Source organism: Aotus nancymaae, unplaced genomic scaffold (assembly GCF_030222135.1).
Source record: "Aotus nancymaae isolate 86718 unplaced genomic scaffold, 86718_ANA_hifiasm-v0.15.2.pri h1tg000059l, whole genome shotgun sequence".
Classification (NCBI taxonomy): Eukaryota; Metazoa; Chordata; class Mammalia; order Primates; family Aotidae; genus Aotus; species Aotus nancymaae.
Genome location: NW_026988473.1, coordinates 27,430,008 through 27,457,019, shown reverse-complemented (window position 1 = coordinate 27,457,019; position 27,012 = coordinate 27,430,008). Strand labels below are relative to the sequence as shown.

Sequence of the window (27,012 nt, the reverse complement as noted above, 5' to 3'; positions counted from 1 at the left end):
AGCTTACCCATCTGACAAAGGGCTGATATCCAGAATTTACAAAGAACTAAAACAGATTTACAAGAAAAAAACAAACAAGCCCATTCAAAAGTGGGCGAGGGATATGAACAGATACTTTACAAAAGAAGACATACATGAGGCCAACAAACATATGAAAAAATGCTCATCATCACTGGTCATTAGAGAAATGCCAATCAAACCTACATTGAGATACCATCTCACGCCAGTTAGAATGGCGATCATTAAAAAATCTGGAGACAACAGATGCTGGAGAGGATGTGGAGAAATAGGAACACTTTTACACTGTTGGTGGGAGTTTAAATTAGTTCAACCATTGTGGAACACAGTGTGATGATTCCTCAAGGACCTAGAAATAGAAATTCCATTTGACCCAGCAATCCCATTACTGGGTATATATCCAAAGGATTATAAATCGTTCTACTATAAGGACACATGCACACGAATGTTCATTGCAGCACAGTTTACAATAGCAAAGACCTGGAACCAACCCAAATGCCCATCGATGATAGACTGGACAGGGAAAATGTGGCACATATACACCATGGAATATTATGCAGCCATCAAAAACAATGAGTTCGCATCCTTTGTAGGGACATGGATGAACCTGGAAACCATTATTCTCAGCAAACTGACACAAGAACACAAAATCAAACACTGCATGTTCTCACTCATAGGCGGGTGTTGAACAATGAGAACACACGGACACAGGGAGGGGAGCACTATACACTGGGGTCTGTTGGAGGGAAATGGGAGAGGGATGGCGGGGGGTGGGGAGTTGGGGAGAGATAGCATGGGGAGAAATGCCACATATAGGTGAAGGGGAGGAAGGCAGCAAATCACACTGCCACATATGCACCTATGCAACAATCTTGCATGTTCTTCACATGTACCCCAAAACCTAAAATGCAATTTAAGAAAACCTCTTTCCAAAAAAAAAAAAAAAAACTAATACTTTTAAATAACATTTTTCTAATATTTTTAAGCTCCCTAAATAATTACTGTGGTTCACAAAGAAACCTGCAAACCACAGGATCATGATCACAAGGTAGGGAGAGACTGGAGCCCCGCTGACCTCTCTGCTCTGTGGCCTTGGATGGGGTGGCAGGAGCGGTGAGGTTTAAAGGAGTTACCTTGCTCAACCGACTCTTCCACTCAAATGCCATCTCTGCTTGGTGCTCATTGTATAGAGGTGGTGCATGGAACCAGGTGGAACACACAGCAGCTCTGCTGGACTGGTACATCCCAGGAGAAATGGGACCTACAGTGAATCTCCCCAAGTTTCACCCAAAGTCCCCTCACCCCCTCAGGTGAGAAGCAGCCAGGTGACACGTTTCTAGCCTTATGTTAGTGGTGTATCTTCTTCCTCATGCAGATAGGACAGGGAAGAGCCACATAGAGCACAGTCGTTATGGGTCCCCTAACGCTGCTCACCCAGAATAACATGGTGCTAATACACCCTTCTTCAGAATACCATCACTCCCAAAGAGCACATTAAATATGTGAATTAGTATCAGGGGAATCATTCATTGCCAAACCCCAGGGAATGTGCATATTTAGCCGATCCCTGGGAACTGGGCGGGGGGGTAGTCAGTACTGATATCCAGACCTCAGGTGCCTTCTTTGATGGTCAGAGATGGGGCTTTCCCACCATAACCTTGCAGCACGCTGGGGTCCTGGATCCTTCCAGCAGTATAAGGTGGAGGAGGAGAAGGTATGAAATAGTAATTTGCAGTAGTGGGAGAGTGAATGGGCCAGACAGCACCAAGGCCTCACTGGACTGACTTGAGGTTCAAGGCCATGAATTTGGCCATCGCAGTGGGTTGTTTTTTTTTCTAGCCAGTCAGCCATGCTTCTGAAGGTGGGAGTAGTAGCAAAGAGTTGATCTTGATCTTGGCTGGGCTTGCCATTTGTTGAGTAAGCCCAAAGAAGGGAGATTTGGGTGTATGGGAGAGATTGATGATAACAAAGAGCCATGGAACTGAAACAGCATGCCATATGAAAAGACGTGAGGATAAACTCAGGCTCGATTCCACCGCCTGTGAGTTGTGTGATGTTAGAAAAATTCCCTAAGTTCTCCAACTCTCTCTTTTCTCATTTTGCAAAGTGGGCATCAAAGCACCCTTCCCATGGGGTAATTATAAGCATAAAGGATGAAGTTTGGAGGGCACATGCTTCCAGTCCGTAAAGTGCCCTGGAAAAGGTGGGTGCGACTTGGGGGTTTGAGTGTGGCATTATAGGCAGTTTGTGTGCACACGAATGTTGACCGGAGCATCCCCAGGCAGCACTGAGCTGAGGTCTGAGCTCCTGCGGTCACTCCACTTTCCCTGGCTCCTCCCCTCCTGCAAAGCCACCTGGAGCCACCCTCTCCCTGGGAGGCCCTCACGGGTATCTCAGATGTTTTCACAAGATATCTGCTCTTGCACAGCTTGGCTGCTGCTGCAACGGACTCCCCTGGTAGTTTTCTGCTCTTCTAGTCGAAAGGCCAGCGATCAGCGCCTGGCCTTGTGGCCTCCCAGGATGAAGCGGGGATGAAGTTTCTCCCAGGCGCCTCCTCAGACTCCCATCAACAGGTTCAAAAATGTCTAGCCAAACCCCTCAGGCTCTGCGCAGAGACGTCTGCAGGGCTGCCCGCTGTCCTCCAGGCCCACCCCTCTCTCCGTGCCTTTGAATTGCAGGGTGGGCGTCATGATTTTGCCTGTGGCCAACCAAGCCTCAGCTTCCTGTCAACTCCTCCCTTATACCTAAGGTGCAGAGTTCTGTGGAAAAAAAACATCAAAAATGACCCTTTTCTGCCCCTGTGCAGTGACAGGCTCCAAGCCCACCCCCGTACCACCTGGTGCTCTCTCCAAGGTCCTTGGCTGGCTCTTCTCACCTGTACAGCAGCTATTTATTGCCTCAGACCTCCAGCCCTACCCCTTTCCCCCTTCCCCTGCCCAAGGTGGATCCTTGTACGCCAACTCCGGACTTCTCAGAGATGTGTGTCCACTAACTATCCCTTCCCTCATTCGGGTTGCACCTCTCTATGTGGGTTCCTTCCCACAGTGTCTCAACAAACTCAAGACACTTCCATCAGTGTCTCAATAAGCTCAAGTCTTGTCCACCTTAAAAATCAAAATCAAACCTTGGCCTTCTCATTTTACCCAGCAGAGCAGTCTTCCTGTTCCTGGGGAGATGAGACAGACTCACCCACACAGCACCTGGAGTTGGGCCTCTGATTTTGTGCCGATGCCTCCTAAGTCACTGACTCCTTCCCACATCTCTTCCAAACCACCATCCCACAGTCTGGCTGCCTGCTGGATGTGATCATCCAGATGTCTCACGGGCACATCAAAATCTGGTTTCAAAACCAGGTTTCGGCAAGGCGTGGTAGCTCATGCCTGTAATCCCAGCACTTTGGAAGGCTAAGGCAGGCAGATCACGAGGTCAGGAGATGGACACCATCCTGGCCAATGTGGTGAAATCCTGTCCCCACTAAAAATACAAAAAATTAGCTGGGTGTGGTGGCGCATGCCTGTAGTCCCAGCTACTTGGGAGGCTGAGGCAGGAGAATCATTTGAACCCAGGAGGTGGAGGTTGTGGTGAGCCAAGATCTCACCACTGCACTCCAGCCTGGCCACAGTGAGACTCAAGTCTCAAAAAAACAAAAACATAGATTTCTCCCCTTCCCTCACACTAAAGTCCCCCACCACCTCTCCCCAGTGTGACCCTCTCGCTGGTGTACGCCATCATCCTCACCATTGCCAAGACCCCCAGCTCTTCTCTGGACTATTTCATGAGCTGCCATCCCACTCTTATTGCTGCTGAGGTCCCCTCTCACCTGATCTGATGGTCGCAGCGTCCTCATGCCATCCATCCTCTGCCAGGTGCATGCTCAGTCCCATCCCGCAGGGCAGAGGAAACAGACAGCTCTCCAAATCCCATCAGGCCTCTCCCTGCTCAGAAGACATCAATGGCCCTTCAGCCACATGAAGATAAAGTGCAGGTTGCCACCTGTCCACACCTGCAGTCTGTGCTTCAGGGGCTGTGAACGCCATTCAGCTTCTGGAAGGTACTGTGCCCCGCTTGCAGAACCGCTTGCTCTGCCTAACACTCTGACCTCCGCTCCTCCCCTGCCCCTTCCTGTGTCCCTGAGCTTAGACCTCACTTTTGCACTAGGACTCCTCCTCAGGGCTTCCACGCCCCATTCACATCACCAGTTACAGCATCATTCCCATGTTAACCACCAGTTCACCTGCCAGTCTCCCCTACAGCCTTCGAGCTGCATCAGCGAAGACAGCATCTCTGTTTTGTGTAATTTTGACTCTCTGGTCAGTGCCAACAATTTGTGGAGTACCTGGGTGGAAGAGTGTGTGGATAGTCAGAGCTCAGGCTAGTCTGATCCCCAGCAGGGACCCAATTTGCTTTCTCTAAGATACCCCTAGTCCTTGAACAAATGTTCTGGTTTCCAATCAAGTGTGGCCTCCCAGCTCACCAGACACCTGTGCCAAGGTGGGGTTCAGCTTTTCTTCCCACAGAGTGGAAGAAACTGCCTTTGATACAGTAATAAACTTCCTCCCTTTGTGGTCATTCTCTTCCTTTTGTCCAAAACGAAGTTCCTTCAGACACGGCCCAATTTCAGCACCTCTCATTCCCCCAAGCACCTTTTTCCATCAATTATACCCTCAGCCTCTTTTCCTTCTCCATTTCTGCCCTGCTTGAAAACACATCCTGCATCCCCCTCTGAAAAAAACTCCTAGGTGACCCTTTCATGCCCCCAAGTTATTGCCTCATTCCTTCATTTTTTTAAAGTAGAGATGAGGACCGGGTGTAGTGGCTCACGCCTGTAATCCAAGCACTTTGGAGGCCAAGGCAGGCAGATCACCTGAGGTCGGGAGTTCAAGACCTGCCTGACCAACATGGTGAAACCCCGTCTTTAAAAAAAAAAACAAAAAACGTAGAGATGAGGTCTCATTATGTTGCTTAGGCTGGTTCCCAACTCCTGAGCTCAAGCGATCCTCACTCCTCAGCCTCCCAAAGCGCTGGGATTATAGGCGTGAACCAACATGCCCAGCCCCTCCATTCATTCTTGACCAGAGGTCTCAAGATGAGTGGCCTACATCTGCCACATCCGTTGCTTTGCTGCCCACTTGATCTGTACACCTGGCTGCAGCCCCACACTGCCAGGGACTGCCTGTTCCTTCCCCTCACGCTGCAGGGTGGCTCCTAAAGGGGAGCATGGGTGCATGGGTCATAGGACGGTACAGTTGTAGATTCAAATTCCAACTGCACATATGTCTGGCTGAGCCACCTGGTGCCAGTCACTTTCTGTTTATGAGCCTTGGTTTCCTCATCTATTAACTTGGGCAGATAGTAGTTCCTCGCACAGAGTTGCATAGAATTAATGAAATAATGTACTCATGTGCACACTATGTGTTCCCCATAGTCAACCTAGCCATCCTGACACCATTCTGCTCCTTTTTTTTTTTGTTTGTTTTTTGAGATGGAATCTCACTCTGTCACCCAGGCTGGAGTGCAGTGGCGCAATCTTGGCTCCCAGCAACCTCTGCCTCCTGGGTTCAAGTGATTCACCTGCCTCAGCCTCCCGAGTAGCTGGGACTACAGGTACATGCCACCACACCTGGCTAATTTTTTGTTTTTAGTAGAGATGGGGTTTCACCATGTGGGCCAGGCTGGTCTCGAACTCCTGACCTTAGGTGATCCGCCTGCCTCAGCCTCCCAAAGTGCTGGGATTACAGGAGTGAGTCACTGCACCCAGCCCATTCTGCTTCTTAAAGCCCTCTCCCTACCGGAACTTCAGAAATGCTGCACTACCTCAATGCAGCTTACAGCCTCTCTTTTGTCCCTCTTAATAGCACCGAGGCCAGCTAACATCCATAGAACCCTTACTGTGAACCAAGCAGTGTCCCCTCATTTTACTTTTTCAATTTATGTAGCTTTTGCTATAGATATTATAATAGTACCCACTTAACAGATGGAGGTATTAAGGCACAGGGAAGGTAATAATGACCCGGGAACACACAAGCAACAAGGGGCAGAACAAATCCCAGCAGTCTGGCTCAAGCCCCCATGCTGTCTCCAGTCCTGTGAGTGATCCAGGCAGGGTCTTTGGCTTCTCTTTCCTCCTCAAGCAACTCTCTCTTTCCCTTATCATTTATTCACACCACTTGGTGTGTTTATTTATAAATCTCAGTGCCCGACTCACTTCGCCTTTCTGAGTTTGCCCTAAACTCCCCAGACTTGCTGGCCACTTCCTCCTGATGCCCGCCTTCATCTCAGGACCAGAGAACCCAAACTTACCTCAAGTTTCTTCCTCTGTCTTTGAACAACATGATTCTGCAGCTCTGTCAGTGAATTTCACTCAGCACTATAAGGCAGTTTCTTGTGAGCTTGCCTGTGTCCTGTATCAGATCACAAACCACCAGAACACAAAACTGTCCTTGTGTGCCAATCTCTGCCTCGGGCATCGTAAAGGCAGATGAAACTCTCTGCCATATTCCCTTCCCATTTCTCTGTTTCTGCTCAGTGAGCTATTAATATGTATACTTTCTTCCTGCCTCTGAAATTCTTCCCTTGCCTCACACTGCCTGACCTCCATCTCTCACATCCCACTGCTCTGGTCAGGGCTGACTTCCAACTGTCTCTCAGATTCCTCACAGTCCCCTCATTCCAACTGCCAACTGTCATCCTGGCAACTGTCATCCTGGCTCCAGCCCTTCACTGCTTCACTATCATGATGGCCGCCCTACCTTACCCTTATTTTTTAATTTTTGTGGATACAATATGGGTGTCACCCCATGTATGTATTTACGGGATCATAAGATGTTTTGATTCAGGCATACAGTGCATAATAATTATATCAAGGAGAATGGGGCATCCATCCCCACAAGCATTTATCCTTTGTGTTACAAACAGTCTAATTATGCTCTTTCAGTTATTTTTAAATGTACAATTGAATTATTATTGGCTCTAGTCACCCTGTTGTGCTATCGAATACAAGGTCTTATTCATTCTTTTAAACTATTTTTTTGTACCCATTAACCATCCCTACCTACCCTTTGCATCCTCACTATCCTTCCTAGCCTTTGGTAATTATCCTTCTGCTTTCTATTTCCATGAGTTCAATTGTTTTTTATTTTTAGATCTTCACAAATAAGTAAGAACATGTGATGTGTGGTTTTCTGTGCCTGGCTTATTTCACTTAACATAATGATCTCCAATTCCATCCATGTTGTTGCAAATGACTGGATCTCATTCTTTTTTATGGCAAAATAGTACTCCATTGTATCTGGGTACCATATTTTCTTTATCCATTCATCTGTTGATGGACACTTAGGTTCCTTCCAAATCTTGGCTGCTGTGAACAGTGTGACAACAAATATGAGAGTGCAGATATCTCTTCAATATACTGATTTTCTTTCTTTGGGGTACATACCCAGCAGTGCGACTGCTGAATCATATGGTATCTCTACTTTTAGTTTTTTGAGGAACCTCCAAACTGTTCTCCATAGTGGTTGTACTAATTTACATTCCCACCAACAGTATACAAGGGTTCCCTTTTTTCCACATCCTCGCCAGCACTTGTTATAGTCTGTCTTTTGCATAAAAGCCATTTTAACTGGGGTGAGATAATATCTCATTGTAGTCTTGATTTGCATTTCTCTGGTGATCAGTGATGTTGAGCACCTTTTCATATGCCTGTTTACCATTTGTTTGTCTTTTTTTGAGAAATGTTTGTTCACATCTTTTGCCCATTTTTGATCAGCTTTTTTTTTTTTCTGAGACAGAGTCTCACTCTGTCACCCAGGCTGGAGTGCAATGGTGTGATCTTGGCTCACTGCAACTTCTGCCTCCTGGTTTCAAGCTATTCTCCTGCCTCAGCTTCCTGAGTAGCTGGGATTACAGGCGCGTGCCACCACACCCAGGTAATTTTTGTGTTTTTAGTATAGACGGAGTTTCACCATGTTGGTCAGGCTGGTCTCGAACTTCTGACCTCGTGATCCACCCGCCTTGGCCTCCCAAAGTGCTGGGATTACAGGCATGAGCCACCATGCCCAGCCTATTATATTTTTTTCTACAGAGTTGTTTGAGCTTCTTATATATTCTGGTTATTAATCCCTTGTCAGATGGGTAGTTTGCAAATATTCTCTCCCAATGTGTGGGTTGTCTCTTCACTTTGCTGATTATTTCCTTTGCTGTGCAGGAGCTTTTTAACTTGATGTGATCCCATTTGTCTGTTTTTGCTTTGGTTGCCTGTGCTTGTGGGGTATTGCTCAAGAAATTTTTGCCCAGACCAATGTCCTAGAGATTTTCTCCAATGTTTTCTTGTAGTAGTTTCATAGTTTCAGGTCTTAGTAGCTTAAGTCTGTAATTCATTTTGATTTGATTTTGTATGTGGCAGGAGATATGGGTCTAGTTTCATTCTTCTGCCTATGGATATCCAGCTTTCCCAGCATCATTTATTGAAAAGAGTGTCTTTTCCCCATGTATGTTCTCAGCACCTTCGTCAAAAATGAGTTCACCATATGTGTGTGGATTTGTTTCGGGGTTCTCTATTTTATTGGTCTTTGCATCTGTTTTTATGTCAGTACCATGTTGCTTTGGTTACTATAGCTCTGCAGTATAATATGAAGTTAGGTAATGTGATTTCTCACTCACCCACTCACTCACCCACCCATCCACTCACTCACTCACTCACCCACCCACCCACTCTCACACACCTACTCACCCACTCATCCACCTGCTCACTCACACACCCACTCACCTCCTCACTCACTCACCCACTCACTCACTCACCCACCCACCTCCTCACTCACTCACCCACTCACTCACTTACCCACTCATTCACTCACTCACACACTCACTCAGCCACTTACCCATTCACCCACTTACCTCCTCATTCACTCACACACTCACGTACTCACTCTCACTAGCCCACCCATTCACACATTCACTCACTCTCTTACTCACCCTCTCAGTCACCCACTCATTCACCCACTCATCACACACCTACTCACCCACTCACACACTCTCACTCATCCACTCACACACACCTCCTCACCCACTCATCACACACCTACTCACCCACTCACTCACTCGTCCACTCACACACTCACTCACCTCCTCACCCACTCATCACACACCTACTCACCCACTCACACCCTCACTCACTCATCCACCCACTCACCCACTTACCTACCCACTCACTCACTCACTCACTCACTCACCCACTTACCCATTCACCCACTTACCTACTCATTCACTCACTCACACACTCACCTACTCATCCCCTCACTCGCCCACCCATTCACACATTCACTCACTCTATCACCCACCCACCCACCCACTCATCCTTAGTCACCCACTCATTCACTCATTCACCACTCACCCACTTATTCACTGACTCACCCACTCATTAGCTCATTCACCCACTCACCCACTTATTCACTGACTCTCCCACTCATTCACTTATTCACTCACTCACCCACTTATTCACTCACTCACCCACTCATTCGCTCATGTGCTCCACTCTAGCCACATTGTTCTCCTTGTTGTTCCTACAACTTTCTAGCAAACTCCTGCCTTAGGGCCTTTGCTCTGGCTGTGCTTTCTGCCTGGAATATTCTCTTTTACTTACTAAGTCTTTGCTCAAATGTCATCATCTCAATTAAGTCTACCTTGATTGTACTATTTAATTCTGCAAACCGCCTCCACTTCCAGGCCCACGTGCACTAACTTTGACTTACTTCTTCTTCCCTTCATAACACTTACCTCTTCTAATATTAAGTGATTTATGATATTTTGTTTGTTGTGTGTTTCTGCCCACTAGAATTTAAGTACAAAAAAAGACAGGAATATTCTTCTTTTAATTCCCTGATATTTTTCTGGTAGCTGTGCTCTTGACACACAACAGACATTATAAATATTAGTTAAATGAATGAATGAATGAATGATTGAATGTGTTCCTATTTTTTCCTTGACTGATTTATGACCCTGAACAAGAAATTTCTCTTCTTTGGGCCTATTTCTTCACTATTAAAGGATGAGATTGGTTCTTTCTAGTCTGTTCAGGGTTGCACAGCATCCTGCAATATCTTCCAGGATTATGGACAAAACAAACTCAATCCAAGTTTTCTGCCATTCAAATTGCATTTAGGGGACAAAAATCATGGAAAATGAATTTCTTGCTATAGGAAATCATTGACCTGGTCATTTACTACATTTTTCCCTAATGTCCATCTTTGCACACCTTTGGAACTAGATATCTAAGTAAAGGAGCCTGGGGCCTCATTAAGAAGCCCCTCTGAAATGCATATGTAGAGTATGATGCTCTTTGTGAAAAAAAAATATTGAGACAGTCTCACTCTCTTGCCCAGGCTGTAGTACAGTGGTGCAATTGTGGTTCACTGCAGCCACAGCCTCCTGGGCTCAAGCAATCCTCCTTCCTCAGCCTCTCAAGTAGCTGGGACTACAGGCATGTGCCACCACGCCCAGCCCATTTTTGTATTTTTTGTAGAGACGGCGTTTAACCATGTTGCCCATACTCCTTTGTGAAAATTAAAACACAGAAAGCCATACTATATACTGCTGTTGGCTTCTCAAAGGCATACTATATACTTCTGTTCGCTTCTCATCTATATAGACAAGTATAATATCCATGGCAGTCAATCACCAATTCCATTAATGTGATTTCCCCTGAGGATAATGGTGCAGGCAGGGATACCTAAGATTGTGGGCTATAGCTATATCGGTGCTTTATTTATGAGAGAAAGATAAACTTCTGAAGCAAATATTTCAAAATGTTAATGTTTGTTAAATCCAATGGACAACTTCAGTATTTTTTCCTAGTTCTCTATTTGACATAGTTTATAATGGAAAGAAAATGGTTTTTAAGCAACTTCAATAAAAAGGGAGCCTACATTGGGCACGTACCACCATGCCTGGTGAGGCTGGGGGATCGCTTGAGCCCAGGAGTTCTGGTCTGTAGTGCACTATACTGATCGGGTGTCTGCACTATGTTCAGCATCAATATGGTAACCTGAGGGGATCGGGGGACCACCAGGTTGCCTAAGGAAGGGTGAACCAGTCCAAGTTGGAAATGGAGCAGGTCAAAACTCCTGTGCTGATCAGTAGTGGGATTGTGCCTGTGAATAGCCACTGCACTCCAGCCTGGGCAATGTGGAGGTGGCCCTGGGACATCAGTCCTTGGCCAGTGACTTTTCCTTATCTGGTTAGAAAATAGGGATGGTGTTTAGTGGAGATTCGTTTATCTTTACCTTTGAGCACAGATTCTAATCTGACTGATAACAGCAAAAGGTTATATAAAGGTATGAGGGTATTTCTGTTCCTTCTTTATTTTGAAATTCTGGCTCTGCGCTGCTGACCAACAGCCTCAGATAGATTCCCACAGATAGATGCTCTCATTTCGCAGGATCCAAATCCCATCCCAGGCCTCAACCCTTCACATCCTGATAGTCACAGGAGTACCCATGACTCTTTCACTATGTAAGACCTTTAATGTATATTTGAAGATACAGTTAAGAAAACAAATCTGAGTGCAAAATAAAGCGTGTCTTTGGGGAACAACAAAATGGACCTATATAATCAACCTCTCAGTTTAAAAATAAATGTTGTCTCCTACATGCCAGTCACTGCTCTGTATACAGGTGTGAACAAAATGGACAAGTCCCAGCTCTCATGGAAGTTACATGTGTGGGTGCTGGAGTAGTGTGAACAATGAGAACACAAATGACATGTCCATTCCTAAGTGGGCAGAGTTCTAGAAACTACGAAAAATTGAGATGACCTGCCTATGTGCTGGCTTCTCCCTCCTTCCAGAAGTAAGCTTTGATGAAAAAATAACACAAACTAAAAATGTTATGAATGTCCAACACACCCATTCCTTCCTTTGAAGGCTAAGATGAATTGGATCAAATCTTGAGAAAAGTCATTGTAACTTCCACCTCCTTGGGAACAGCTCAGTCCCCTGAAGACCCTCTTGTCTTCAGACCTTGCCTTACCCAAAGCCTCTCCCAAAGAGTATCTGAGTTACAAAGAAAAACGACCAAGGCAGGTGGACTACAAAGTCAGGAGATCGAGACCATCCTGGCTAACATGGTGAAACCCTGTCTCTACTAAAAATACAAAAAATTAGCCAGGCGTGGTGGTATGCACCTGTAGTCCCAGCTACTCGAGAGGCTGAGGCAGGAGAATGACTTGAACCCAAGTGGTGGAGATTGCAGTGAGCTGAGAACGTGCCATTGTACTCCAGCCTGGGTGACAGAGTGAGACTCTGTCTCAAAAAAAAATAAATAAATAAAAAAGAAAAAGAAAAAGAAAGAAAGAAAAGAGAAAGGAAAAACGAGTTTTGCTTCAGCCCCTGCCATGGCCTAGCAGTATATTTTACTACTTTTTGTCTCTCTAGATTTGCCTATTCTGAACTCTTTGTATAAATGGAATCCTACGATATGTAGCCTTTTGTGTCTGACTTCTTTTACTTAGTATAATGTTTTCAAGGTTTATTCCTGTTGTAGCATATTTCATTTTTATTGCTAAATAATATTTCATTGTATAGATATACCACATTTTGTTTATCCACTCATTCATTGATGGACACTTAGGTTGTTCTAACTTTTGATTATTATGAACAGTGCTGCTATAAATAAGCATGTGCAAATTTTTCTGTGGACATATGTTTTTAATTATCTAGGAGTAAAGTTGCTGGATCATATAGCAACTCAATATTTAGCTTTCCGAGACACTGCCAGTCTGTTTTCCAAATGGTTGCCCCATTTTACTATCTGATCAGTAATGTATAAGGGTTCCCATTTCTTCACATCATCACCAACATTTGTTATGAGCATCTGCTCTTTTTTCCTCCAAATCATCTTTTTTTTCTCAGATCCCTCACTTTTTGCTCTGGCTCATCAAATACCTCTAAATGTTGTTGAAATGTCAAGATTAGGCCGGGCACGGTGGCTCAAGCCTGTAATCCCAGCACTTTGGGAGGCCGAGGCGGGTGGATCACGAGGTCAAGAGATCGAGACCATCCTGGTCAACATGGTGAAACCCCGTCTCTACTAATACAAAAAATTAGCTGGGCATGGTGGCGTGTGTCTGTAATCCCAGCTACTCAGGAGGCTGAGGCAGGAGAATTGCCTGAACCCAGGAGGCGGAGGTTGCGGTGAGCCGAGATCGCGCCATTGCACTCCAGCCTGGGTATCAAGAGCGAAACTCCGTCTCAAAAAAAAAAAAAAAAAAAAAAAAAGAAATGTCAAGATTAATTTGAATCAAAGCTTGGGTACTCCCGTGGGAACCCCACAAGGTTCCTGCTTTTTTATTTGCTCTTCTCACACCCACCAAAAAACTCATTGCTCACTTTCCATATCAGGTGTTCTTCATCAGATTTCAAGCACTGTTAGAGACTGTTTCTGAGAGAGACCCACCATCTGTCTTTTGGAAGTCAAGCTTATATTTTCTGAACAAAAGAAAATCCAGCTTTAAGCTTCTCTAGCTCTGGTTAGCTTCATTCAGGACTATTTCTCCTCTGACTGTTTTACAAAAGACCTTGTCAAATACTGAGCTATTTCCAATCTCTTTCTCCTAGCATCTTCTCTCTCTTTTCCTGTGTTTTTAATCTGCAGATTTTCTACTTGCATTTGGTTGATTCTTCAAGCCTCGTGATTGCATCTTTACACCTAGTCACTTCCTCGGAGACTTTATTTTCCACCCTGGTACTTCCAAATAAGGTCTTTATGGCTCTAACTTATCTTCATACTGCTATTATTAAAACTTCTTTGATTTATTTAAAAATATCTCGAAACTGTTCCTCAGTGACTAGATACCATTTTATCTTGAAGACAAGAGGCTTCCCCAGAAGAAAATAACACCCTGCACTGCAGGTTTTCTGATCATTTTAAGAAAAACAATCCTAAGATCTTCAGACAGGGTGTTCAGGATGATGGAGACTGTACCCACGCCCAGTATAAAGGATGAAGGGGAAGGAATATTAACCAAAGCAGCCTTGACACCAGGACCCAGTCTGTTAAGAAGAACATTTTTTAAAGTCCCCGAGTTCACATGGGAGCCACACTCAACATGCTTTATAGGTGTTGAAACAATCTCAGAGGGGCTGACTGACAGGGTCTGACTCTAAAGGTCTTTCTGTTGCACCTTGTTTCTTCCCCAAGTGAGATCATGGGAAGCTGAGCTCTAAGCTGTGGGGTTTCCTCAATCATCCTGAAATACCAACCACATATATGCATGTATGCATATATAATGGTGTAGGATATATATTGCATGATGAAAAGATGACTTAAAAAAAAAAAAAGCTAAAGTCCCTGAATAAATCTTACAGCTCCCAGCAGCATCTGGACAGAGAATTCCAGAGTCTTCAACAGCCAGCAGGAGTGACACCGGCTGAGAGAGCACATCCCTTGGTCCCCAAGATTTCCCATCCAGTGGGAAGGTGGGGAGTCCCCAGCAGAGCTAGAGCCAAGCTGTCTAACGTGTGGGGCTCTTGCTGGGGGTGACTGGCACATTCTCTCTTTCCCTGCCTGTCTCACTTACCTGAAGGGCTTCTCTGCCTTGCCCCGCCCCACCCCACCCCATATTTAACTTTTCACTCTCCCTTCATTCCTCTGAGTTCTGGCTCCTTACCTCATTTCTTGCATATCTACAGGGGGGCTCCATCTCTCCTCCCCACCCTCAGCATGTCCTTAGTAATAATAATAAAATAGCTCACCTGCTGTGAGACGAAGACTTGTGAGTGCTTTACACAGATGAACTCACTTAACCTCTGAAACAACCCCATCCTATACGCATTCGTATCATCCTTATGAAGCAGAATTGAGGTCCCCAGAGATTAGGCATTGGCCAAGGGTCACACAATTATCAGAGCTGGGGCATGAACCCACACACACTGTCTGGCTCCAGGGTCTGGTCCCTTAATCATTGTCTGCTGGGCTTCTTTTACCACCTTTGGATTTGATTGAAGCAGCTGAATCTTTGTATAGATTACAAGAGTCTTAAAGCAAGCTTCACGTTTTCTCTGGATCCCATGATTTCTGCATCTTCATGGCCATGCTTACAACCATGTTGCTTTTAGTTTACATTTCATCTTCCGTGAAAAAATTAGTGTTTGTGAAGTGCTCAACACAGAGCTTGGCCCACAGTAAGTGCTCAATAAAAGGAGCTGCTATACACTATTACTAATAACTATTATTAATCCTCCTCCTCTTCATCATTGTGAAAACAAGGCTCACAAAGTGCACGTATAAGAAAAGGTGTCAAAACCCGAACCCTGGACTATTAGCTACATATTCTACTATCTTTCAACTAAACTGTACGCTTCTTACTGGGTAAATGTAGTCAAGTAAAACATGGTCTTCTACTAGTGTAATACGTTCATTTCAAGATGCCCTCAAATCCATGATCTGTCTGACCCGGTACAGAGAACAAGCCCTCTCTGCGTTGCATCTGGGAAGGGGCCTCCCCTGCCGCTCTGCGGGGCTCGCTGGATCTTGTTCTCCTCTCGGGGTTGGAGGATCCCAACCCTGAGTAGCCGCGGGACGAAACTCGGTCCAGGGATCCCGCGAGGTCCCTGGGAGGCGCCTCAAAAGCCAGCCTGGAGCCCCGCAGTGGGGCGGGGGAGAATTCTGGGCCCGAGCTTGGGTCCTGGTCCTCCCTGCATCACCTAATATCACCACCCCTCTCCTCAGGTCCCCCGCCGAAGGCATCAAGCCAGGCCCCTCGTCGCTGCCTCCCCCCCGCCCTCCTGTCCCTCCTCCTTTCCTTGCCTTCGCGGGGGACGAAGTGGCCAGCGATGTCCCGAAAGCGGGGCGTCGGTGCCTCCCCCTCAGCGCCCCTACTCGGCTCATGGGGACCCTGCAGCCCAGGGCCGCAGCCAGGGGCTCCCCACACCACGCCTCCAAAGAGCCCGGCGTCGAAAGCCGCCCGTCCCGGTCAGCGCGGCCACGCGGGCCGGGAGACGGGTCCCAGCGCCTCCCCAGGCCGGGGACGGCGGCCGCCCCCACACCTCACCTGCGGACACCTCGGCAAAACCCCAAGCCCGCAGCGAGGGGACTTTGGAAGTCAGATTACCTGGATACTGGTTTTCTCCGCCTTCATTTCCCTTCGTTTTCCCGAGTTCCACCAAGGGGAATTGAGGCGCAGCGCTTTCAGCGGCGCAACTAGGTTAACTGGGGAGCTCCGGGGACCCGGCCGCGACTGGGACCTTGCCCCGGGAAGAGCAGGGCCCTGCGGTCAGCGCGGACCGGTTACCGCGGAGCGGTTACCAGGCAGGACCTCAAACGGAGGGGAAGAGCGTCTTCCTCCGACCCGGAAACCCCTCCCCTCCACAGGGACCGCCCCCGCTCCAGCCCCGCCCCGCTCTCGCCAGTTCCCAGCTCCAGGCGGCGCTACAGTGGCCTCCAAAGCGCACCGGCAGACACGTAAAGGTTCTGCCCACACCACACCCTAAAGGTGGGCTCTTCTGGGGTCTGTCTGACCCTGGGAGGATGTGACCGGAAGAAGATTTGATTGAAGCAGCAGAATATTCATAAGGACTACAAGGGTCTTAAACTTTTCTCTGGATTCTATGATCGCTGCATCTTCATGGCCATGTTTATAACCCATGCTGCTTTTAGTTTCCATTAAATCTCAGCATTTGCTAAGTTCCTACTGGAACTTTCTAGTCTTGAGGCAGACTCCTTAGGAGGAGTTAAGAGAATAGCAAGGGTAAGCAGTGCCCCTATGTGGCTAAAATGGTGGTAGGAGAACCAACGAAAACACAAAGGCAAATCGCCGGATTTGAGGTTTGGCCTCGCTTTTACAAGTTTCTCCTGCACCTTCCGCCCCGGAAAGTCTGGCTTTGATTTTGTTTTGGACGCGTCAATTTATACTTGCTTCTTATCTGTATTCTCTCGCTTCATGTTGGAGCCCCAGCTGTGCTCAGATTTGAGTCTGTCCTAGCCATAGAATACCAGTTCCCTCAAGCAGAGAGGTGGAGTCAAGGACCAACAGGATATCAGAGTTCAGGGCTTTCCGATGAATTCAAGGAGATTCTTCTTTAATCCATTCTCCATAGGAAACATGGACTCCCGGGAGAGGTTGGTGTGGGCTGTCTGGGAAAGGAAGTTTGGCAGTGTATGTTGGCGGGTGGTGTTCTGCTCTGGCTATCTTAACATCAAGGGGTAGGGAGGTTCTGTCCTCAGACCCAGCTGAGTTCCCATCATGCCCCCACCATGCCACCCATCAGTGAGTACAACCTGTAGAAATGGCCGGGCGCTGTGGCTCACGCCTGTAATCCCAACACTTTGGGAGGCCGAGGCGGGCGGATCACGAGATCAAGAGATCGAGACCATCCTGGTCAACATGGTGAAACCCCGTCTCTACTAAAAACACAAAAATTAGCTGGGCATGGTGGTGCCCGCCTGTAGTCTCAGCTACTCGGGAGACTGAGGCAGGAGAATTGCTTGAACCTGGGAGGTGGAGGTTGCGGTGAACCAAGACCGCTCCATTGCACTCCAGCCTGAGCAACATGAGGGAAACTCAGTCTCAAAAAAGAAAAGAAAGAAAGAAATGCCCTGGAGGCTGAAGTCCTCCTAAGTGCTGGGCTTTCAGCTTCTATTCCCAGAACATCAGATTGACTTAGTTTTGGAATAACTTGAGATTGCAGAGACTGAGCATAATGCTTCTGGTGATACTGCTGGGTAACCTGAAATGGGCTGCCCTCAGGGAGGGTTATTGGGCAAAGTAAGGGTAAGGATGGAAGTCTGCCTGTTTAGCCGAGCCCAATTTATTTTTATTTATTTGTTTAGAGACAAAATCTCACTCTGTCACCCAGGCTGTAGTGCAGTGGCATGAACTCAGCTCACTGCAACCTCCACCCACCAGGCTCAAGTGTTCTCATGTCTGTCTCTCGAGTAGCTGGAACTACAGGCACACACCACCACGCTCAGCTAGTTTTTGTATTTTTAGGAGAGACGGGGTTTCGCCATGTTGGACAGGCTGGTCTGGAACTCCTGGACTCAAGTGATCCACCAGCCTCAGCCTCCCAATGTGCTGGGCTTGCAGGCGTGAGCTACCGCGCCCAGCTAAGAAATTAAGTACATTTTTCTTCTATTTACATTTTGTAAGGGGCAGAGCCAGGATTAGGACCCAGATGTCTAACTCTGGAGTCTAAAAACTTTCCATGACATCAAGTTGCCTCACCTGAGCCCAATTTAAACTCAGGTGATCCCAGGTACACGGGACTCCAACAGGAGTCATTGCTGTTTTCTTGCTGTTGGACTCCGTCTCAAAAGAAAAAACCAAATGATATAACAAACTATGTGTATGTATATATAGATATTAGGTTGGTACAAAAGTAATTGTGGTTTTTGCATTGTTGGAAGTCGCCATTTGATATTTGAATAAAAGATAAGGGAAGAAAAGATAGAGTTAAGAACATAATTTTTAAATTATTTGCATTTAAGAATGTAAATAACTGTGGTTATGTTATACATCATTTTAATGGGCACTTTATGTTTTTTTGCTAATGACTTACTGCTGTTTATGTTTATTTTAGATTATGAAAATGATGTTAGACAAAAAGCAAATTCAAGTGATTTTCTTATTAGCGTTCAAAATGGCTTGTAAAGCAGGGGAGACAACTCGCAACATCAGCAATGCATTTGGCCCGGGACCTGCTAACAAACATAAGTGCAGTGGTGTCAAGACGTTTTGCAAAGGAGACGAGAGGCTTGAAGATGAGGAGCGTAGTGGCCGACCATCGGAAGTTGCCAGTGACCAACTGAGAGCAATCACTGAGGCCGATCCTCTTACAGCTACACGAGAAGCTGCCGAAAAATTCAGCGTTGTCCATTCTACTGTCATTCAGCATTCACAGCAAACTGGAAAGATGAGAAAGCTCGGTGAGTGGGCGCCTCATGAGCTGAGCGAAAAGTTTTTAAAAAATCATTGTTTTGAAGTGTCGTCTTCTCTGATTCTATGAAACAGCAATGAACCATTTCTCAATTGGATTGTGATGTGTGACGAAAAGTGGATTTTATATCACAACCGGCAATCACCAGCTCAGTGATTGGACCAAGAAGAAGCTCCAAAGCACTTCCCAAAGCCAAACTTGCACAAAAAAAAAAAAAAAAAAAAAAAAGGTCCTGGTCACTGTGTGGTGGGCTGCTGCTGGTCTGATCCACTACAGCTTTCTGAATCCCAGCGAAACCATTACCTCTGAGAAGTATGCTCTCCAAATCGATGAGATGCATGGAAAACTGCAACGCCTGCAGCCGGCATTGGTCAACAGAAAGAGCCTAATTCCTCTCCACAACAACGCCCAACCACACATCACACAACCAACACTTCAGAAGTTGAAGGAATTGGGCTACAACGTTTTGCCTTATCCGCCATATTCACCTGACCTCTCACCAATCAACTACCACTTCTCCAAGCATCTCAGCAACTTTTTGAAAGGAAAACGCTTCCACAACCAGCGAGATGCAAAAAAATGCTTCCCAAGAGTTCAAATCTTGAAGTATGGGTTTTTACACTACAGGAATAAACAAACTTATTTCTCATTGGCAAAAATGTGTTGATTGTAATGGTTCCTATTTTGACGAATGAAGATGTGTTTGAGCCTAGTTATAATGATTTAAAATTCATGGTCTGAAACTGCAAATACCTTTGCACCAACCATATATATATATATATATACACACACACATATATATATACATATATATACATATATATATGTATATATATATAGTCTTTCTAATAAAATATTTTTCCTGGTCTTTCTCCAGTGCCTAGAAGAGTTCCTGGCACATAGTAGGTGCTCAGTAAAACTTGCTGAACTAATGAGTGGGCTCTATGAATCTTTTCAATGTTCTGAAAGCTAGCATTTTATAGATAAGGAAACTGAAACATCAAAAACTTAACTTCCCTAAGTCCTACAGCTAATTTCTTTATCTGTAAAATAGGCATATGAATATTGCCTTCTCATTATTACAGGGAGTAAATAAATTACCATATAACACCTTAGGGAGTGTGTCTGGCTCAGTGTTCATGCTCACAATTAACTAACTGTCCATGGGCCAGCTACAGTGGCTCATGCCTATAATCCCAGTACTTTGGGAGGCAGAAGCAGGTGGATCACCTGAGGTCTAGAGTTCAAAACCAGCCTGGCCAACATGGTGAAACCACGTTTCTACTAAAAAAAATACACAAATTAGCCGAGTGTGGTGGTGGGTGCCTGTAATCCCAGCTACTCGGGAGGCTGAGGCAGGAGAATCGCTTGAACCCGGGAGGCAGAGGTTGCAGTGAGCCAAGATTGTGCCATTGCACTCCAGCTTGGGAGACAAATGTGCTGGGATTACAGGTGTAAGCCACTGTGCCTGGCCCTAAAAATTCCTTTCCATTGATGCCTCTATTCAAGCTACCATCCCATTTCTCTCCTTTTACCATCTTTTAAAACTCCTTTTCAAAAAAGTCGGTCTGAAAACTAATCTATACTGTTAGAAGTAAATAAATCAGTTATTCATCAAGGTATGTGCACTTTGAAATGTACACATATATATATTACTTTAGTGAAAAGTTAAGAGAATAGCTTAACTAACCTCCTCCTCTCCAGTTTTCCTTCCCTTCTCTCCCATTCAATCATCTCCTTCTCTCCAGTTTTCCTTCCCTTCTCTCCCATTCAATCATTATTCTCCCTTGGAAATTGGCTTCCATGCCCAGTGTCAAAGTGTGGCCCCTGCCACATCTCAGCTTCCTCACTATACTCTGTCACCATGCTGTCCTGAACTTGTCCTGTCTCCAGTGTGCACTTGATGCTTCGAGTTCTTCACCCACTTTATGGGTCTTACTTTTCATAGGGCTATCTACCCCTGGGCTGCCTTTCCTTGCTATCTCTGCCTACTAATGTTCTGCCCCCTTATCAAGATCTCACTCAATTCTGCCCCTTGTCAAGATCTAACACCTCCTCCTGGAAGTCTTCTCTGGTTTCCCCAATTCTACATCATCATTGCTCACTTAGCACTTCAGGGTAGTGCCTCTTGTGGTCCAGGGACTGTCTGAGGTACTGGAGTACATTCAGGCCTGCATTAGTTATTGGTAATATTAAGTTTTGCTATTTGCATCACAAGAAATATAGACTCATTTAAGATTTACTTCAAATACTTGAGGTTGTATAAAAGTAATGTCTTACCACCTTTCCATCTGACAATTTACCTTCTGGGGATAGAAAATAGTAATGGATTTTTGACCATTGTTTCTAAGCAAAGCATGCTAGAGCTCATGTCACCCTTTTCTAGTAAGAACTGCGAGTTTGCACTGAAGAATTATAATCAAAATGCATAAAGCTTCCTCCTCTACCCCCACTTAAAGTTCTTTTGTCTAGCGGTCCTGCTGGCTCATCTGAAAGCTCCCTAATTTAGGGACAGATCTTTTTTCCCTTAAAAGGTTTGCCTGGGTTTAACTCCTCCCCTTCTCCCACTTTCTGCAAAGTCAATGGATTTAGCCTTGAGAAGATTCTAAGTATAGCTCTGCCCTCTGTCCTAGGGCAAGTGATGAAAGTCTCCAGCTCCCAGTCTGACTCGCTAGAGTGAACAGCCTCTGTAGCAGTTGGGTTATAGACTGTGCCCCCTCCCCTGTTTTTCTACCAACAGTACGAATGAGCAACACCAGACTGGACCTCAAGATTATTTTTCCAGTTGGAATTTCTCTCCTTTGACAGAGAAGCAAAAGCAACTACAGTAAAACCTAGGCGTGATTATCTCCGTTGGGCACTGCACGAGTGCTCCTCATTCAACACGGTGCCGTTTGCATTACAGACACTTTATTATTCTGATCATTTTTATATGTTTATTTTTATTTTGTTTATTGGAAAGATTGACAATGTGTATATTTCTTACAACTTCCCGGCAGATGGCAGTGAAATGTCTTGTTTTAAGACGTTTACTATATTTTGTTCGGTGTCCATTTACCAAGGAAAAATGAGTCGATATTCAAAATCTACTAACATCATCTGAAAATAACTTCTACTTATAAACAAGAAATCACTTTATCTAATTGGTAGATAAGTATTTAAAATTTTTTTTAAAATCTCTATTGTTATTAGAGCTCTGGCTACTTAATATTTCATACTGTATTTCACATCAGCTGCTGTGTTTGCTGCACCCAAAAGCTACTGTTGTTTCCTGACTTTTTAATAATCACCATTCTGACTGACATGAGATAGTATCTCGTTGTGGTTTTGATTTGCATTTCTCTGACGATCAGCGATGTTGAGCTTTTTTCATTTGTTGGCTGCGTAAATGTCTTTTTTTTAAGAAGTGTCTGTTCATATCATTTGCCTTCTTTTTGATGGGGTTGCTTTTTTTATTGGAAATATAATATAACTACTCTTTTTGCATCAATCAAATGTTGGAATATATTGTAAAGGCATTTATGAAACATAAAATTTTTTAATCGTTGTTGAATATAGGATGGGAAACTTGAGTAGATGCCATCTTGCTACTAAAACTTAGAGATAGTATGCAATGCATGTTGATGGTATGAATAAAAATGTAGATTGTAAAATGTAAGTCAGAAGTATACTGAAAATACTTCTTTAAAATGCATTGTTCAGCACAAATTAGCAGTGAAGATAAAATTAATGTTATATGCAAAATTAGAAACCCAAAGTCAATGTATATCATTCCCTTGAAAGCATATTATGGGTTTAGAAAATCTTTCATGAAAAATTAACTTATGATATTCACACAAAGGTATTATTGCTGCTAAACAAATTGCAGAGTTTCTCAACATTGATCCCAATTTCTCCAATATAAGAATACCAGAAAGAAGAGGAAGATTAATTTCTTTCTTTCTTTTATTTATTTATTTTTCAAGACGAAGTCTCACTCTGTCACCCAGGCTGGAGTGTAGTGGCACAATATCAACCCACTGCAATTTCTGCCTCCAGATTCAAGCGATTCTCCCGCCTCAGCCTCTCGAGTAGCTGGGATTACGGGAGTGCGCCACCATATCTGGCTAATTTTTGTATTTTTAGTAGAGATGGGGTTTCACCATGTTGGCCAGGCTGGCCTTGAACTCCTGACCTCAGGTAATCTGCCTGTCTCAGCCTCCCAAAGTGCTGGGATTACAGGTGTGAACCACTGTACCTGGCCAGGAAGATTAATTTTAAATGTCACTTCTACAATCAATCCACCTATAATCCCAAATTTATTTCTATTTTTCTCTACATTGGTTACAGTCATATTTTCTTTAAAGGAAAGATTTATATTGAGGAGGGAATAGTATGGTCTTTTCTGTGTCTTAGATTAGTACTTCTCAAATGTTCCTGTGCATGCAGAACACGGGGGATCTTATTAAAATGCAAATTTGGATTCAGTAACTCTAGGTTGGGATCTGAAATTCTGCATTCCTAACAAGCCCCGATGATGCTCTGGTGCTGGATACATGGAGTAGCAGGGTTCTAGATCTCACATGTGATTTGAAGAATTACTGTGAATATGAAGTACCAAGGCTGGGTAAAAAATGTAAAATTGAAATTGACTGACAAGCACATTAAAGACTTTTATAGATCATTCATCAACGTATGAAGCCCTAAAAACGTGAAGTTGTCTTTTAAAATCTAATGTTCTTATGGCTGGGTATAGTGGCTCAAGCCTGTAATCCCAGCATGTTGGGAGGCTGAGGAGGGCGGATCAAGAGGTCAGGAGATTGGGATCATCCTGGCTAAGATTGTGAAACCTCATCTCTACTGAAAATACAAAAATCAGCCAGGTATGGTGGCAGGTGCCTGTAGTCCCAGGTACTTGGAGGCTGAGGCAGGAGAATTGCTTGAACCTGGGAGGCCGAGGTTGCAGTGAGCCAAAATTGCACCACTGCACTCCAGCCTGGGCAACACTGCAAGACTCCATCTCAAAAAACAAAAAACAAACTAATGTTTTTTCACTAAAATATTGCAAAGTCTTTGTTACAATAACTTACTAGATCCATTTCCAAATAACTTTGTGCCTTTCAAGATACAACTAGTTTTGCCAATAGCAATATCAATGGAGAATGTGGCTTATCAAAATTAAATACATTAAGCTGGGTACAGTGGCATGTTCCTATAGTCCCAGTTACTGGGGAGGCTGAAGTGGGAGAATCACTTGAGACCAGAAGTGCATATCCAGTCAGGCAACAGAGAGAGATGCCATCTCTATATACAAATAAACAAACAATTGAAATATGTTAAAACCAATGTAGGCCAGGTGTGGTGGACTTATGCCTGTAATCCCAGCAGTTTGGGAGACTGAGGCGAGCAGATTTCTTGAGTCCAGGAGTTCAAGACCAGCTTGAGCAAACGTGTCACTACAAAAAACCCTGTCTCTAAAAAATAAATAAAAAGCTTGTCGTGATGGTGCACACCTGTAGTCCCAGCTACCAGGGATGCTGAGGTGGCTGAGGTGGGAGGATCTTTTGAGCCTGGAAGGCCAAGCCTGTAGTAAGCCATGATTGCGCTACTGCACTGCAGCCTGGGGACAGAGCAAGACCCTGTCACTAAAACAAAACAAAACAACCAATCTGCTGATCATTTCTATAAAATATGAGCTATAAAACAAGTAAGCATTAAAACTGTCAAAAAGAATTCTACTTCCACAAAGACAAGATGTCTTTTTTACAATGAATTATTAGGTCCAAGTGACTTTGAGTTCTTAATATTATAATTAATCATTTAACTTTTTCAATATTTTATAATGAATTATTTGCTTGCATAATTTACATGGAATTACCGCCATTAGTCATTGTTATTAATGAGAAATAAATAATATAAACAAACAAATAATATGTTTTTGTTGTTGTTGTTGTTTTGAGACAGAGTCTTGCTCTGTCGCCCAGGCTGGAGTGCAATGGTGCGATTTTGGCTTACTGCAATCTCCGTCTTCCCGGTTCAAGTGATTCTCCTGTCTCAGCCTCCGGAGTAGTTGGGATTACAGGTGCATGCCTCCATGCCCAGGTAACTTTTGCATTTTTTTAGTAGAGACAAGGTTTCACAGTGTTGGCCAGGCTGGTCTCGAACTCTTGACCTCAGGTGATTCACCTGCCTCAGCCTCCCCAAGTGCGGGGATTATAAGCGTGAGCCACTGCACCCAGCCATAATATAACTTTTTTAACTTGAGGAAGGGATTGATTTTTCAAATTTGTACAAAATGCCATATGGGCTGATGGTAGCCCCGGTTTGGGTAGTATACTAAATAGAGAAGAAAATCACCCACGGAACCCATCTGCCTGGTCTCAAGCTCTCGATATCCGAAACTGCTTATGTGGTCCAAATAATCCAAATATAGTCTGACCAGGAGAGGATTTTAATGGGCTACCAGATAGATTGTTATAAGGATACCGTGATACCAAGAAAAGCAGGATTCTTGGCCATGGATCTGTCTCCTGGGTACCCAGGAAGACCAATTACCAAGTCTTCATAGAAAAAATAGGAATATGGTGGCCCTAAGGCTGGAGGGCCTAAGGCAGCTCCAGCTATTATATTAACATCAAGTTTCTTTATCCCCTCCCCAATAGTCTGCACTCCAGCCATTCAAATAACCCATTCTCTTTTTCCTCCTTCCCTTGTCCCTTCTTTTCCTGCCTCTGCTACTGATCTCTGTGTAGCTCAATTAATGATAAAATCTGACTGGACTAATAAGGTCCCTCTTGTTCCTGCTTGACTAAACTCTCTTAACCCAAGACTTATGTTCAAGGACCCCTTGGGAAAAAATCTTCTAACCAGGGGACAGTGGATAGGGACCCCTCACTTACAGGATTGGGGTTAGGAACTTACTGTGTAGCAAAACTTTCGAAAACAGTTCTTTGTTTAAAAACACTTGGCCGGGCACAGTGGCTCAAGCCTGTAATCCCAGCACTTTGGGAGGCTGAGGCGGGTGGAACACGAGGTCAAGAGATCAAGACCATCCTGGTCAACATTGTGAAACCCCGTCTCTACTAATACAAAAAAATTAGCCGGGCATGGTGGCGCGTGCCTGTAATCCCAGCTACTCAGGAAGCTGAGGCAGGAGAATCGCCTGAACCCAGGAGGCGGAGGTTGCGGTGAGCCGAGATCGTGCCATTGCACTCCAGCCTGGGTAACGAGAGTGAAACTCCGTCTCAAAAAAAAAAAAAAAAAAAAAAAACCTCTTGATGTAAATTATCTTTATAAACAGCATTCATTTTCCTGACTATAAGTATCTGCTTGTTTTAGAAAATATAGAAAAAGGTAAAGAAGAAAAATAAAATAATCACTGTCCATTTTTGTTGTATTTTCTTCTAGTTAAATATGTTTGTGGCTGGGTGCGTGGTGGCTCACGCCTGCAATTCCAGAACATTGGGAGGCCAGGGCAGGCAGATTGCTTAGTCCTGGAGTTCGAGACCAGCCCAGACAACATGGTGAAACCCTATCTCTACAAAAAATACAAAAATTAGCTGAGTGTGGTGGTGCATGCCTGTAGTCTCAGCTACTTGGGAGGCTGAAGTGGGAGGGTCACTTGAGCCTGGGGAGCAACCCAGGCTGCAGTGAGCCACGATTGTACCACTGTACTTCAGCCTGGGCGACCAGAGCAAGAACCTGTCTCAAAAAATATCTATATCTATCTCTCTCTAAATATAATGTACATACATATATATGTTTGTGTGTGTATACCTGCGTGCATATTTAAAACATATATAACATTGGAGATTATGCTACACATATTCTTTTTTCGTTTATTTTGTGAGGTTTTTTTCTAAGTAATAAAAAAATTTTCACAAACACCTTTGCTAATTAGATCCCTCCTCTTCCGACAAGAGATGTGTTATTATCGGCAACTTCAGTGTTGTAGGACAGGTGTGCATTTAACCAGAAATCATCTGTATGAAAATATCGGAGGGGTACCTGTGGGAACGACTCACCGCATTGTGCCTGGGGTTTTTCACCCCCAGATCTGACAGAAAAAAATAGCTGGTTTCTGTCTCCAG

The 27,012-nt window shown here is 44.7% G+C and overlaps 1 long non-coding RNA gene and 1 pseudogene across 1 annotated transcript; one reads left to right on the top strand and one right to left on the bottom strand.

The window, feature by feature from the left end:
* Window positions 1-1,911: 1,911 nt before the first annotated feature.
* LOC135270101 (uncharacterized) lies at window positions 1,912-16,344 on the bottom strand. The gene is made up of 3 exons (XR_010338326.1): window positions 16,120-16,344; window positions 3,839-3,953; window positions 1,912-2,777 (listed from the first exon to the last, which is right to left on the bottom strand). It is a non-coding gene; the product is annotated as an uncharacterized LOC135270101 (long non-coding RNA).
* A 2,245-nt stretch (window positions 16,345-18,589) lies between these two features.
* Window positions 18,590-19,638, top strand: LOC135270237 (histone-lysine N-methyltransferase SETMAR-like; annotated as a pseudogene).
* The last annotated feature ends 7,374 nt before the right edge of the window (window positions 19,639-27,012 follow it).